Source organism: Mauremys mutica, chromosome 8 (assembly GCF_020497125.1).
Source record: "Mauremys mutica isolate MM-2020 ecotype Southern chromosome 8, ASM2049712v1, whole genome shotgun sequence".
In the NCBI taxonomy this organism is placed as follows: Eukaryota; Metazoa; Chordata; order Testudines; family Geoemydidae; genus Mauremys; species Mauremys mutica.
In genome coordinates, this window is record NC_059079.1 from 111,396,671 (window position 1) to 111,413,059 (window position 16,389).

The following is a 16,389-nucleotide window of genomic DNA, read 5'->3' on the forward strand; positions in this document are numbered from 1 at the left end:
GATGGGAAAATACTGCAAGGGACCCTTCTCTCTCCCTGCCCATCGCATTCTCTGCGCCTGAGATGACAAAGGAAACAGCCACTGGACTCTGGAAGAGGGGTTCTAACCTCAACAGTTTGGTCAGTAATCTTGCTGGAAGTATGTGGTGAGACCTTTTGCTTGAATCTTATAGAGTTTGTTGTGGGCACTAGAAAGTCTTTTATCTTTATGGTTCTGACTTTTATGCCTCATTACTTGTCATCACTTAAAATCTCTCTCTTTGTAGTTAATTGTTTTGTTTTATCTAACCCAGTGCATTTAAAGTGGCTGCATAACTCCAGTTAATGTAATACGCTCATATTATTCCATTAAAGGAATAACAGACTTAATATATTTGGACAGTTCAGGAGAGGGATGGGCAGCATAAAACATACATTTCTGGGGGAAAGTCCAGGACTGGGAGTACATTGGGGTCACCCTGTAGTATACCTAAGGCTGGTGAGAACCAGGGCATAACTGGCAGGTTACAGCTCTGGGGTGACACAGTCCTCCACTAGTCTGGACTGTGCCCCAGTATGTCACAGTTCCCAAAAAATCACCAGCGCAAGTGGCACTAACAGGACAACCCTTCTATCAGAGAGGCATGAAGTGGGCATGGAAACTGAATGATCCTTCTCAACCCTTACGGCAAACCTTCCAGAACAAGGAGGAGGTATCTCAGGGAGATAGTGTTGGGAAGTCATCTTTTCTGTACCTGTTCCATGGACAGAAGTTTTCCATCTTCAGAAAACCTTGTACAAGCACTACATTCATGCTAAAAAACGTGACAGAAGTTTTTCTTATTTTAATATTTGGTTCTTCTGGTGGAATGTGTGTGTCTGTCTCTCTTATTTTTATGGCATGGCTAGTACGTATCTACAGAACAAATTGAAATAGCATAACACAAATGCACATATCCTTGCCCAAGTAGACGTGAGAACTATAATCCATTTTTCAATATGGGGAAGTCTGTTTCACCTAAAAAAATCTGGAAAGTGTTTCGTATTTAAAGAGGTAATGAAAATGGATTGGTACACAAATCCACTGATCTGATTAACATTAGCAGGTGTTGGATAAGGTCAACACAAAGAGCAGAAAAATGTGAATCTGGGAGGCCAGTTCTATTCAGAAAGGTATTCTGTAGCTGCCAAAAGTCCCGTATGTTGGGATACTCTACACTTCTTGGTTTCCACTTACAATTATTAACCAACAGCAAATGAGTACATGCTTCCAGTATGGATTTTCAGACTAATTGTCTTTTGTGATAAAATTCATTAAACTTTTGAAAATGTTTGTGAATCATGAGTTTGAGTTTCATGAATTTAAGCACAAATAGCTATTTGCCTGAAAAATCTGATGGGATAATGTTATTCATTATTCATTGTTTGTTAATGGTTATTCTCCTATTCAAAGTGTTAAATGTAAACTGCACAGCCAAGACAATAAATCCATCCCACAATGATTACAATCACTACAACAGCAAAATTTTTAAAAATTCTTATCATTCTAAACTGTCATCCCAGAAAGCTAAATGTATTTAGTTAATATTTTCAGCTGCAAACTTACTGGAAGCCAGGATCATTAGCAGTAGAGAGGACAGAAGCATAGACAGCAATTTGAGATTGTACACACATACTGACAGCCTATTGCCTCTTGCCCACAGTATATCTCCAGGTTAGGCATGTCATTACTGGCAATGTGATCACTACAGATGGGTCCAAACCAAAACTCAGGAGTAGTGAGTAAGACTTCTGTAGATGACATTGGGGAGACAGATACTAAAATACTGCATACAGTTCTGGTGTCCACATTTTAAAAAGCATGTTGAAAAATTGGAGAGGGTGCAAAAAAGAGCCATAAAAAGATTTGTGTCACTTCACTTGAAATAATAATCCTGACTAACTTCTTTTAAAATACTAACTTTATAGGAAGCTTCAATGTCAGAGGTCGATTTACTTTCTATTAGAGCCAGACACATTTCACCGTTTCCTAGTCAGCGTGATAGTCAGGTTTCTGTCTGAATTATAGACTACAGGTAACACAGGAGGATTGGACTATCACAATCATTTTTTTACTCAAATAACATCAACAGATCTTCAGTGAAATAGAATAAAGAGAAAGTTAATGCAAAGAATGGATGAATTAGGTAAACAAAACAGAAAAGCAAGACTTTTTTGTTGCAATGGCCCATAGTCTCGAGGTCAAAGGCTACTCTGTGATTTAAGTGGTCTGTATTTTGGTTCTGATCCTGCAAACACATAAGCACATGTGTAACTTCATTCACATGAATAAAACTCCATGCATACTGAAGTGTGTGCAGGATCAGGGCCTTGCGTGCAGCTAGCCCAGGGACTCAGATTAAATATACAGTATCATTGCCTAAACAAATGCTAAACAAGTAAACAAATACTGAGAACATGTTTGAAAAGCTCATGTAATAGACTCATTTATAATAGTGCTCTGTAAAACAGCTAAAATAAGCTGGACTGTATTACTTTGTGTGATAGACTTTTTAATATTTGTCAAAACAATACAAATATAAATGTTAAAACCAAGAATGTAAACAGCAAAATAAACTATCCTTAATCAAATAAGTTTAACTGCCAAAGGAAAGGAAGAACTTCACAATATATAGATCATCCTTTCAGAAAAAAGAAAGGATTGTGATCATGTAAATGTTCACCAGGGTAATTGCAAACATATGGCTTCATGCATTATATTTCATAGCTATTCAATCATTTACAGTGTTTATACAAAAGTCTTTGAAGAAAGTTCAGTCATACAGTCATGATCCACTTTCACCATCTGTTCACTGAATATCATTTACAGCAGGAATATAAGTAACAAGGTTTTAAGCCAGGGATGTGATTATTACATAGGCAAATTATACTTTATACAATTTCTAACAGAGATAGATTAGTTTTCTCTTCCCCAAATGACTACCTAGGATAAAACTTACTGGAAGTTACTGAGATGTCAAGTTATTACATAGTTATTAAACATACCACCATTCATCATTGAAGAAGCAAGGTCAAATTTGAAACAGTTCACAAAGAAAACAAATGTGTTGTTCTCAACTTGTCCCTTTGGCCTTATAAATATTTAGATGTTGTGATGATATGGATAAGATGCCCATAGGAATGAGGTGTGTTCATAGCGTCATCATATATCATCTGATATGTTCAAAGTTCTCCACTTTTATATAAATTATTAAAAACAATGCTACTGTATCAATATAGTTCATTTACTCTCATAACCCTCTCTACTTCTTTACCTTGAACTTGTATTGACTGCTACCTCAGCAGTTGATGGAAAGTGAGCTGAAACTGAGATTGTTCACAGAGTAGTTGGTATCCATTAGATTTGTTTTATTGGCTTTGTTTTCCCATCTCTGCTATTTTTCTCCTTGCCAAAAGCTAAGAAAAATCAGAAAGATCCATCAATTTGTTAAACACCAGGATAACTCTACTAAAACAAGTCAAGCAGCAAGTTGAACAATCAGACAAACCACCATGCAGAATCTACATTTTAAAAAGGTTATCAATATTCAGAGTGCTCTAATAAGCCCCGGGACTTTGAAAAAAACAATATAAACTTCTGTGTCATGCTCAGCCACCAGAGGGGGGACCATCTGTGACGATGCGGTTCTGGCAGGACCCAACTGAGAGTGCCAAATCAGGACCAATTGCTTAAACAGGGCAGTCACAGCGCTAGGCTGGGGTTTTTCCACCTCTAAGGCAAACCAAACCAGCCAGACAAAAGGGACTTCGGTCTCACCCCACTGGCTAACCACAAGTCACACAAGCAATTTCCTTAGACACTCCAGTCTCCCAGTATCACCACCAGTGCACTCATCCTGGGGATGAATGATTATGAAAACCAACACCCCAATAAAAGAAAAAGGTTCTCTCGATCCCAAAGGACCAAGCCCCAGACCCAGGTCAATATACACATCAGATCTTACCCACAAATCATGCTGTTGCCAATCCTTTAGAATCTAAAATCTAAAGGTTTATTTACAAAGGGAAAAAGGTAGAGATGAGAGGTAGAATTGGTTAAATGGAATCAATTACATACAGTAATAGCAAAGTTCTTAGTTCAGGCTTGCAGCAGTGATGGCATAAACTGCAGGTTCAAATCAAGTCTCTGGAACATCCCCCGCTGGGATGGGTCCTCAGTCCCTTGTGTAGAGCTTCAGTTTGTAGCAAAGTCCCTCCAGAGGTAAGAAGCAGGATTGAAGACAAGATGGAGATGCGGCACCAGCCTTATATAGGCTTTTCCAGGTGTAAGAATCTCTTTGTCCTTACTGTGGGAAATTACAGCAAAATGGAGTCTGGAGTCACATGGGCCAGTCCTTGCATACTTTGCTGAGTCACAAGGCGGATCCGCCTTCTCTCCGTGGGTCAATTGTGTAGCTGATGGTCCTTAATGGGCCATCAAGCTGGCTAGGCAGGGCTAACACCAACTTGTCTGGGATGCTTCCCCCAGAAGCACAGCACCAACTTGAAATACAGACAGCATAGAGCCAACATTCATAACTTCAACTAAAAATGATACAGACATACAGACAGCATAATTATAACCAGCAACCCATAATCTGGTCTTAGACACCTTATATGACCCCCTTTACCTAAGATTTGGTGCCACTACAGGACCTTGGTTGCAACCCATGTTCTATATGGTCCCAGTTTATATCAATAACGTCACACAATCTTTCTTTATTCTTGAAAGACTTCCTGAGACTAGCCTAGGAGCAGCATCAGCGGCTCTGGAGGGAGTACAGTTCATCCTTCCTTAGCTGGAAGGTTTGTTTGTTCCACCTGGTCAGGGATTTTCATTTTGGAAGAGATGAGGCATAGGAGACAAATAATTGAAGGCCAGATACCTTTTTAGAGAGCAGAGGGTATACAAGTTCGCTTGTTTTTCTTTTTCATAAGGATTCTCTGTCTTTCAAAAGTGCTCGGATATCACTAAAAAAACCTCTCATAACAGAGTATAAAAATAGTGAAAGCTTAGAAAACTGAGCAAAAGATTATTTGTATCCAGGTCAATCAAATGACACTATCCAGTGTATTTTAAAAGCTTGCCTTTGTTTTCTGATTATGTTTTTTTCTTTAAATAATCACCATTTGAAAATAAATGTACCCCAATTAGACACTGTCCACAACCTGTAAGCTATGTTCGGCTGTAGAAAAAATATTTTGTGACATTATTATAAAGCTTTTGGAAGGCAGGCTGAGTCTATTGCTCACAAGCTTTTATATGACTTTTTCTTGGCTTGCTGAGTAGGTTCTGCTAGGTGCATGTATTTCACTATTAACTTCCCCATTGGTCTATGAATGTAGCTGTGATATACAGTGGGAAAAGTACAATTCACAGTACACAGAGACAAAGAGCAAGTTTTTAGTAGCTAAATGTAGCTACCCCTCAAAAGTAATTTTAAATTCCCAAACCCAAATGACCAAGTAATCCAAAACCCAATCATTACATCTACCATTTTTTCAGCAGTTGAGGTGCTGTTATTATGCAGCTGTGCTTTCCTTCTGGCTCCAACAGTCACCACTGAAATCAACTTTTCTGTAAGCCACTCCATTGTGTTAAGCAGAGGGGCAAGGTGGTTAAATAGCTAAATATCTACTCAGGAATACATACGGGCACCAAGCCCCAAATTATGGCTCTGAGAGCAAGTGGAATGCTTGGGAAGAAACTCTTTAAATGCTTGTGTAGTGTGGAGAAAAGCATTGTCTGTGTGCAAGGCATAGTGTCTCCTGGGACCGGGGAGAAGCATGCACAGCAGCAGGAATTTTATACACTTACACACTTGTATACAAGGTATATGGTGCAATCTCCCTGAGCCGCAGCCCCGCACAGGGCTGTGGCTCAGGAAGGAAGCACACTGCAGCAACTTTATGGCCATCTTCTCTGAGAATACACTGTTGGGGGAAAGGTGCATCCTCTCCCACACCCAACACACTCACTTAAATCAAGCTGTCTTGTAGCCTCGCTTCTAGTACAATATTGCCACAACTGCAGTCAGCAGAGGTGCTCAGGTTGGAGTCCTGTCAGCAGAAAGGGTAGGAGGATGCCTCAGGGTGTTCTGCACGATGGCCCTTTGACTTTGGCTTTTCCTACCCCCTTTGGTTTGCACTACCTAAATCCTATTTAGGGCTCTTAACTGCCATTGAAAATAAGGCACTTTATAGTTTGAAATGAGTTAAATCAAGGTAAACACTAGTGTAGAGGTGCAGACTCAACTCTGCGGCACCTCCTGCTAGTGACTTCTGGGAATTAGTTCATTCCAGCTCCAGGCACCCTCTGCAGGCTAGTGATCCGCCTGTCCTCTGGCCCCCATGTCCCTCCCAGTGCCCTGTTGTCTGGGGTGCTGCCCCCTGGCAGTAACCCCCCAGTCTTAGGGTCTCCTCTCCCCAGGGAACCCCCACCCACTATCCTCACCTCACCTCAGTATACAGCTACTACCAGTCATCATCTAGCCCCCACACCCTGGGGTAGACTGCAGTATCAGCCTACTCATCACTAGCAAGGTTGGGTTTGGACCTGCTGCTTTTGCCTATCCCTGGGCTGCCCTCTGCAACCCCCAGTACCTGTTGGTCTTCTGCTAGGCTACAGCCTGGGGCTTTCCAGGATGGAGCTCCCCAGCTCCTCTGCCTTTCCCTAGCCCTGTTCCACTGAGGTAACTTGTCTCTAGCTCCCTGCAGCCAGAACCTGCTCCCTGTACAGGCAAAGGAAGACTGCTGAGCTCTTGGCTCCCAGCCTCTTTATACAGGCCAGCTGTGGCCAGATTGGGGCATGGCCTAGCTGCAACCGCTTCCCAATCAGCCCAGTTTAGCAGCTCCCAACCACAACCTTCCCCCAGGGCTGTTTTAAGCCCTTCAGGGCAGGAGCGGGGTAACCACCCTGCAACAGCTAGGTTCTCTCTGGGGTTCTCTGCTCGGTGTCCCCGTCAGGCTCCCTTCTTATGACCCTTTGACCGCACTCCTGTTCCTGTTCTTTTATTAGTTGTCCCCTGGAATCAGTTGGGTTTTTGAGGTCCAGTAGATCCTCCCCTTAGGCTGGGGGGGATCCCTTAGCAGTGGGTGGGCTTCTGCCCGCCCAGTTCCCAGAAACCCAATAGGTACAGCTAGGTTCTCCCATAGGCTTCCCCTCAATCTGCTAACTTAGGTGAAAGGTAGGTACTGTCTCAGCTTCACTAAGATTTTACCACCTGTTAGTTACCATGTCTTAGCTAACACATAATAAGAACATATATTTTCCCCTCATGAGGACAAGGCCCAAGTGACACAAAGGCACATGTAAGAGATGTCATGTAACAGTGACATTCACACCCCAGCCCAGAGGCCAGGCCTATAGGTAATGAGGTAATAATTGGAGATATACCAATCTCCTAGAACTAGAAGGGACCTTGAAAGGTCATTGAGTCCAGCCCCCTACCTTCACTAGCAGGACCAATTTTTGCCCTAGATCCCTAAGTGGCCCCCTCAAGGATTGAACTCACAACCCTAGGTTTAGCAGGCCAATGCTCAAACCACTGAGCTATCCCTCCCCCCAAATGAGCTTATTAAAACTCACTATGTATCCCTTAAGTCCCACTTAGACCCATTGTCTGTATGAAACTGGTCCCTCTTGCAAGTGCAGGGTCCCTCCTAGACTAGTGACGCACACTAATAGCCCATGTCCTCACAGGGGGCGGGGGAAGGCCTTGAAACACTTCAGTGTTTCAAACAGCAGTACATCAAAGCACACTCAGGGACTTTTAGCGCTTAGCAACAGGGTCCACACAGAAAGCAAGCGCGCGGCAGATGGGAGCACTGTAGTCCCACCTCTGACAGCAGCAATGCCTTCCACCTACAGGGAGCCCTCTGCCCCTGCCAATGGGTTCTGCCAACAGGCCCAGGTACTGACATTGGGGGGCAGGGAGACAGGTCCCTACCTGAGCTTGGCGGGTGCATGCAGTGTCTCTCCTTCCCTGAGGTTTACACCTGCTCTCCCCCAGCATTGTCAGCGAGGGCATCTCCATCAGCCACTGCCTCCTCTGGGAGGTCTTCCAGTGTGCCCTCAGGGGATGGCAGAGGTATGCTGTGGCTGGGTAGGGGGAGGAGGAGCAGAGCCTGGCTAAATTGTTTTTTATTGTATACTTTAATTCCAATCGGAAAAGTTAGTTCACCCCCAAAAAATCAAAATTGGTGCAACTGGATATGGCACTGAGGCACAATTATTTGGTTGGTGTAGGTATAACCCTCTCATTTTCTATGTGACATACTATGTCTCATGCCCATGACAGGACAATAGGTATATTTATGGCCTTTCCTGACAAACATCTCTTAAACCAGTACCAAAAAAAACCATCATAAAAATTTGCCCTGTTACAAATTCACTGAATGGGTGCAGGTCATATGTGACAGAAAGAGCTTGGCTCAGAGGGTCTATTCTGATGTTGCTAACACTGCTTCCCTGCTAGTGAAACAACACTGACTTCAGTGGAGCTATTTCTGATTTACTCTTGGATGAAAGGAGAATCTGGCTCAAAGATTTTGCTGTGAGGGCAGCTTTTTATACAGCACATTTGACTGGATGACCTGTAGATTTGTAAGCCACCGCTGTCCCAAGTAAGCATTCCACTTTGAGGGTAATATTTACATCATCAAATAAACTAAGCAGGGTGCAATCAACACCAATGAACTGGAAAGAAAAAGGCTACTATTTATTATAAAAAGTCTGAGTAGAACTGGTAGTGTGAATCTTTTTTTCTCTACATTATTTCTCCTGTATTTCCTGTCAATGTTCTTCAACTGATTGTTAATCTTAATCCCAAAACAAATAGTGCTGGTTTTCTTGTCATATTTACAGGATAAAACATAGCACACTGGATAACAGTTTTACTGTGAGCAGCTCTCTCTTCCCCCCATTTGGTGGGGCTGAAATCTTGTTTATTGCCCCTCCCCCGCTTTTTTTGTTAATATTTTAACCCTGAACAATGATGATGCTAATAATACTCTTGTACAAGGGATCATCTCGTGCTTTAGACAGATTGCTTTCCAAATCACTTTCTTCATAAATTCAGTGGGGTTGATGCCTTCACTCTCAGCTGGGATTCCGCATACTCTTAAACAGCACAAGCCTGAATTCTGTATTCAGATAACTCTCCCTGGAAGTACGGCCTTTCATATTGCTTTTTAGACTTTTTGAGATTTTAAATATCTGTTCCTCTTGTCCCTGTGTAATTTCTTTTGCTACACTGAGCCCACACTTTGTCTACTATAAGTTCTTCTGATGTTCGTCTCTCACTTAGAGTTAGCTAATTCTACCTGACTGATCAATAGTCACACCAAACTGGCTGACCCAGGGGCTCTCCTCCCCAGAAGCTGAAAAACTAGAACTCACTGCATGGCCTGGACCATAGAAAGGTACAAATTAAAGAAGCTGGTTTTATTTTGATTCTTTGGGGTACAGGACTGAAGGTACCTCAGTACCAGGGTTCCAGCTTTCTGTAGAATGCTGCTAATTAGTTTACAGCAAATGCCCTGGATTGAAATATGCATTCCACCCTCACAGAGTGTTTTCAAGGTTTCACAAAACACTTTGGAAGTTCGATAACTTATTGCAAATGTAATAGCCTGAAGAAAATTTCAAATTGTATCTCATCTGAGAGTATAAGTGATTGCTCTCACATTTTTGTTTAAAATTCAACAGTTCTCCCACAGTGGTACCTGTGAGAGTAGGAACAGGAAATAAGTTTGGTATCTCATACATTACTCTGTGGTAACTGTGGAGTTTTTAAATGAAAATCCACTTTTCATTTTTCTTGTCATCTGTAGTGCTTTAGCAGTCTCCTTCTCCCTTAAAACTGATCAAATGCTGCTGTGTTTCACTGGGGTGAATCCATTCACACTGCTAGCTTCAAGAATAGGATTTAGACCACAGAGGTTATATCAACAGCCCATGCAAATACTTCCCCATTGGACGTAAAAGAAGAGAAAAGCTTTAGAAGACAAAGCAAGTCATAGAAGGTTTTCTCAGTCTTATTTGTGAACTGTTTTTTAATTTCAGAATGGCTGGTTTTCACTGAACTAAATTCTATTTTCCTGAATCTGCTGCGAAGTGCTCACTTCATAGCTTATCATTTTCTTGTTTTAGAAATCATGAAGTAACAGCTGGATCACACTCAGACCCAGTTTTTGTATGTTACAAAAACTTCTACAATATCTTGATTTCTTATACAGCCGGTCTGAATTCCAGATGTCACCGTAATATAATCACAGGGACAGATGGAGAAAATGATTGAATTCAAGTTCGCGTGCCAAGCAGCAGATTTATTTGAAAAGAAAGTAAATTACTAAAGCCAATTTCCAGAAAACAAATTTTGAGTAACATTTATTTTAAATGTCCCCCCTCCCCCAACTCCAAAACCCTAAGATTCATGCTGTCTGTTCCTGGAAACACACTGTATACTAGTATACATCCTCTCATCTGTCAATAATTTAACAAGGTTGAAGTCTTCCCAGATGTGAAATGTGGGCTTCTGCAGATATTCTGTGCCCAACAGAACTGTCAAAGGACCATGTTTCCTGCTTAAGAAAGAAATATTTTTAATTCCTTGCATGCCACTTACAGTTAAAAAGAAATGTGAAATGTCAGGAAATTAAGGCCAAGTTGAAGGGATATGCTACCTCTTCAGGTGAGTAACTGATGTACAACAGTAACCTTATAGACAGACCACCAAACTCTGCTCGTTGGAGCAAATCCTCTCCACAGTATAACTCAGCTAGGTGCTGGGGACTCCACAGTGAACCGTGAAATGAGAGCCACAGGCAATATGGAGACCCTGTGATTTTGCCACAAGAACAGTACTTTGCTTGTACATGTAATATCAGAATATCCACATTCAGAAGGTCAAGCTGTACCCTTCCCCCAAAATACCCCTATGAAACTGCAGTAGAGCAGTCCATCACAGACAGCATGAAGTCTAAGGGGGGTGGTTTATGAAAAACTTAAATGGGTAGCTATTTACTTGCTTAAACATTCTCTGCTGAGTCCAAAGAAGTGGCAAAGTAGAAACCAACAGCAGGGTGTGTACTTGCAAGAAAGGTTTCTTCTTTCCTCTTCCCAACTATCTTTCTTTTGAAACCACAAATATTAAAATATTTTTACCTTGAGGAAATATGTTGGTGGAATGTTCTTAGAGCTGGGACAGGCTGTTGGCTACAAAACTCCATTTTGAGTCACTGGAGGGGGCTGATTGGCCAGTAACTATTAAGGGGTGGGGCTAAGGAACTATAAAGCCTGTGTGTAGTGGGACCCTAGTCTTGGGGGGGGGGGGAGATTTCAGTGAGGAATCATTCCAACATAGAGATCTCTCACAGTACCTTTAGTGTCATATTCAGAATGCCAGTATCATGGTAAAGTGTAATCAATGGGAGTTTGACATAAATTCTAAATGCCTAAAAGAAACTCTACCCCTATTGGTCTCACACAGTGTTTTGGGTAGTGGCTGGTTCTTACATATGTTGTAGGCTCATTGGGGTTGCATGCTCTGGCTACTCCCGGGGCCTAACCCACAGACCTGAATTTAAACTCCATTTGGGCTGGTTGTGCTCTTGCATCCCCTGCAGTCCCTTCTCAAATAGAAGGAGAGTAGGAAGCAGGATCAGGTTTTCCTCCTCTGGCCAACCAAGTCTCAGGGAAAGAGAAGGAAGGAGAGACCAGCTTCTCCTGCCTGTCCATCTCCAGCCAATCAGGGCTCTGGGCACAGGGCCAGTCTTCACTGCTGCTGATTTGTGGGGTGAGGCCTTCACAGCTGACTCAGTCTAGGCAGAGGTCTGGCTCAGCTTAGGGGGCGTTCCTCCATTTTGGGAGCTCAGGCTTGCTTCAGCCCTGATGAACTTATTCCATGTCGGGAGTTTAATATAGCTCAGGGAGCCAATGTAACCTGGGACCATGGTGTAGCTCAGATGCCCACTCCAGCCTGGAAGTCTTGCTCTAGGTAAAGCGCTTACTCCAATCTTGAGTGGGTAAATAATCAGGATAGCAGTCAGAAGCCTTCCTGCCCTTAATGAGGGGATTTATAATGGGGGGATGTATAATTCTGAAGTTTAAATGCTCATGCTTCCTATGGGACCACAGACTGCAGTGAATGTCCTTCAGGCCTGATAACTGGGAATTACATATATGGGGGTAAGTAGATTTTATTTTTAAGAGTAAATTATTTGATTTTTTTCTATGAAAAATAGTAGCTCTGTATCATCCTGTAAGACTGCACTGCTACCCATGGAAAGGCTAAAACACTGATACATCAAAACTGTGGTGTGATGAGGTAAGATCCCAACACGACTAGCCTTGCAAGAGGGGATTGGGCCAGGTGGGCCCACTCAGCTAATTAGGCTGCAAACAGAGGAGCTTTTCGCTGCTACCTAGAGAGAGGCTCACCTGTGCAGGAACAGGTGGGGCAAGCTGGCTACAGACTGGTGTGACTAGGAAAGGCTGCAGGAAGGCAGGCAGTAGCAGCAGTTACTTTCTGGGAAGAGGGAGGAGTGTTTGGGGGCTGCAGGGAAATAGTTACTCCCTGGGAGGAAGGAGTTGGTATAACCAGAGAAAGAAGGGGAACCAAAGATTAGGAAGCAGTCCAAAGAAGGAGCAGTGAAGGAAGAAAGAGGAAACCTAGAACTGCTGAGATCAGGGTCCCTGGACTTTGGATGACCAAACAGGAAATGTGAAAAATTGGGACAGGGGTAGGGGGGTAATAGGAGCCTATATAAGAAAAAGACCCCAAAATTGGGACCGTCTCTATAAAATTGGGACATCTGGTCACCCTACCTGGACTGGAACCTGGAGTAGAGGGCAGGCCTGGGTTCCCCTGCTGGCCAATGGGGGAGTGGCACTGGGGCAGTGAATGGGAAAACTGCCTAGGGCTGCTGATGGACTGAACTCCTGAAGGGGGAACACTGAGGGTACGTCTACACTACGGGACTATTCCGAATTTGCATAAACCGGTTTTGTAAAACAGATTTTATAAAATCGAGTGCACGCGGCCACACTAAACACATTAAATCGGTGGTGTGCGTCCATGGTCCGAGGCTAGCGTCGATTTCTGGAGCGTTGCACTGTGGGTAGCTATCCCGTAGCTATCCCATAGTTCCCGCAGCCTCCCCCACCCCTTGGCATTTCCGGGTTGAGATCCCAGTGCCTGATGGGGCAAAAATCATTTTCGCGGGTGGTTCTGGGTACAGCCTCACCCCTCCCTCCCTCCCTGACAGCGGCAGACAACCGTTTCGCGCCTTTTTTGCTTGGTGAACCGTGCAGACGCCATAGCACAGCAAGCATGGACCCTGCTCAGCTCCATACCGCAATCGTGGATGTTTTAAACACCTCGCGCACTCTCGTGCAGTATATGCTGAACCAGGACCTTCGAACCGAGGCGAGTAAGAGGCGGATACGGCAGCGCGGCGATGACAGTGATGAGGACGTGGACATAGAATTATCTCAAACCGCGGGCCCCGGCGCTTTGGAGATCCTGATGGTAATGGGGCAGATTCTATCCATTGAACGCCGATTTTGGGCCCGGGAAACAAGCACTGACTGGTGGGACCGCATTGTGTTGCAGGTGTGGGACGATTCCCAGTGGCTGCGAAACTTTCGCATGCGTAAGGGCACTTTCATGGAACTTTGTGACTTGCTTGCCCCTGCCCTGAAACGCCATAATACCAAGATGAGAGCAGCCCTCACAGTAGAGAAGCGAGTGGCGATAGCCCTGTGGAAGCTTGCAACGCCAGACAGCTACCGGTCAGTCGGGAATCAATTTGGAGTTGGAAAATCTACTGTGGGGGCTGCTGTGATGCAAGTAGCCAAAGCAATCACTAAGCTGCTGCTACGAAAGGTTGTGACTCTGGGAAACGTGCAGGCCATAGTGGATGGCTTTGCTGCAATGGGATTCCCTAACTGTGGGGGGGCGATAGATGGAACCCATATCCCTATCTTGGCACCGCAGCACCAGGGCACCCAGTACGTAAACCGGAAGGGGTACTTTTCAATGGTGCTGCAAGCACTGGTGGATCACAAGGGACGTTTCACAAACATCCACGCGGGATGGCCAGGGAGGGTTCATGACGCTCGCGTATTCAGAAGCATTACTCTGTTTAAACGGCTGCAGCAAGGGACTTACTTCCCAGACCAGAAAATAACAGTTGGGGATGTTGAAATGCCTGTCGTTATCCTGGGGGACCCAGCCTACCCCTTGATGCCATGGCTCATGAAGCCATACACAGGCAGCCTGGACAGTGGTCAGGATCTGTTCAATTACAGGCTGAGCAAGTGCAGAATGGTGGTGGAATGTGCATTTGGCCGTTTAAAGGCGCGCTGGCGCACATTACTGACTCGCTCAGACCTCAGCCAAACCAATGTCCCCTATGTTATTGCTGCTTGCTGTATTCTCCACAATCTCTGTGAGAGTAAGGGGGAGACCTTTATGGCGGGGTGGGAGGCTGAGGCAAATCACCTGGCCGCTGATTACGCGCAGCCAGACACCAGGGAGATTAGAAGAGCACACCAGGAAGCGGTGCGCATCAGGGAAGCTTTGAAAACGAGCTTCATCAATGGCCAGGGTACAGTGTGACTGCTGTGTTTGTTGATGAACACCCAACCCCCTTGATTGACTCAGTCCCTGTAAGCAACTCCCCCTCCCCCTTCGAGTACAGCTTACTTATGCAAATAAAGTCACTCTCATTTAAAAAGCATGAATTCTTTATTGATTCATTATAAAAAGAGGGAGAGAAGTAAGGGTGTGCTTTGGGAGGAGGAAAGGAGGGATGGAGAAGGCCATTAAAAAAAAATTCAGAGTAACGGCATCCTTCTGGTTGGGCTGTCCACGGGGGTGGAGTGGGCGGGTGCACGGAGCCTCCCCCCACGCGTTCTTACACGTCTGGGTGAGGAGGCTAAGGAACATGGTGAGGGGGGAGGGTGGTTATACAGGGCCTGCAGCGGCACTCTGTGATCCTGCTGCCGTTCCTGAAGCTCCACAAGACGCCGGAGCATGTCAGTTTGATCACGCAGCAGCCCCAGAGTTGCATCCCGCCACCGCTGATCTTCCTGCCGCCACCGCTGATTTTCCTGCCGGTCTTCCTGCCGCCACCTCTCATCTCGGTTGTCCCTCCTGTCCTCACGTTCATCCCTCCTGTCCTCACGTTCACTGGCCTCTTTCCTGTAATTTGAAACCACGTCCTTCCACTCATTCAGATGAGCTCTTTCATTGCGCGTAACTTCCATAATATCCGAGAACATCTCATCTCGCGTCTTCTTTTTCCTCCGCCTTATCTGTGCTAGCCTTTGGGATGGAGGAGGGACGCTTGAAAAATTTGCAGCTGCATGAGGGAGATAAATATTTAGAAAGATACATTTTACAGAACAATGGTTATACTCTTTCACAGTGAAAAGCACTATTCACCTTACATAGCACATGTGATTTCCCTACAAGGTTGCATTTTTCATCTTAATAGTGACTGCTTGCATCTCTGGGGTTACAGATCTCAGACACAGGTCCAGGCATCAGGATTCAGCTTGCATGCGGCCATGGTAAGCCACAGTCTCAGTGATTTACCCCTCCCCCCCCAACGCATGGCTAATACCACGCTAGCTCCCTGCTAATCAACAACCTTCCCCCTCCCCCCCACCCACTGCTTGTCCGGTAGCTTGGGGAAGATCGCCTCGCCGGTGACCAAACAGAAAAGATCATCGGCATTTCACTCCTCCCCTCCCCCCGCTTCGCTACGTGCAGGAAAGTGTTTTTTTTAAGTTGCTGCATTCCACGAACCCAGTAGAAAAATGGCCACCCCCCTTACTTAAATTCCTGATTTTTAACCAGGTTATCCTGAACGATATCACTTTGCTGAGGATAACAGAACAAGATAAAGAGCGGATGCTTCTTGAATGCCAGCAGTCACCGGGACCATACGCTGCTATGCTTTGCCACGCAATGATACCTGATTACTTGCTACATGCATGGCGTGGTAAAGTGTCCTACCATGGTGGGCGGAACAAGGATGCCTTGCCCAGAAACCTTCTGCAAAGGCTTCTGGAGTACCTACAGGAGCGCTTCATCGAGATGTCCCTGGAGGATTTCCTCTCAATCCCCGGACATGTTAACAAACTTTTCTAAGTAACTATACTGTCTGCGAATGCATCCCAAGTCCTCAGGGCAAATCAATCATTAAAAAAGGCTTGCTTAAAAAACACTGTTTGCTATTTGCAAAGGTACACTCACCAGAGCTCCCTTCCAGGGCGTCATTCTCTGGAATAGTTGCTTGTGAGGGCTGGGAGCAGGGTAATTCCGTCAGGGTGATAAAAAGCTCCTGGCTGCTGGGGGTC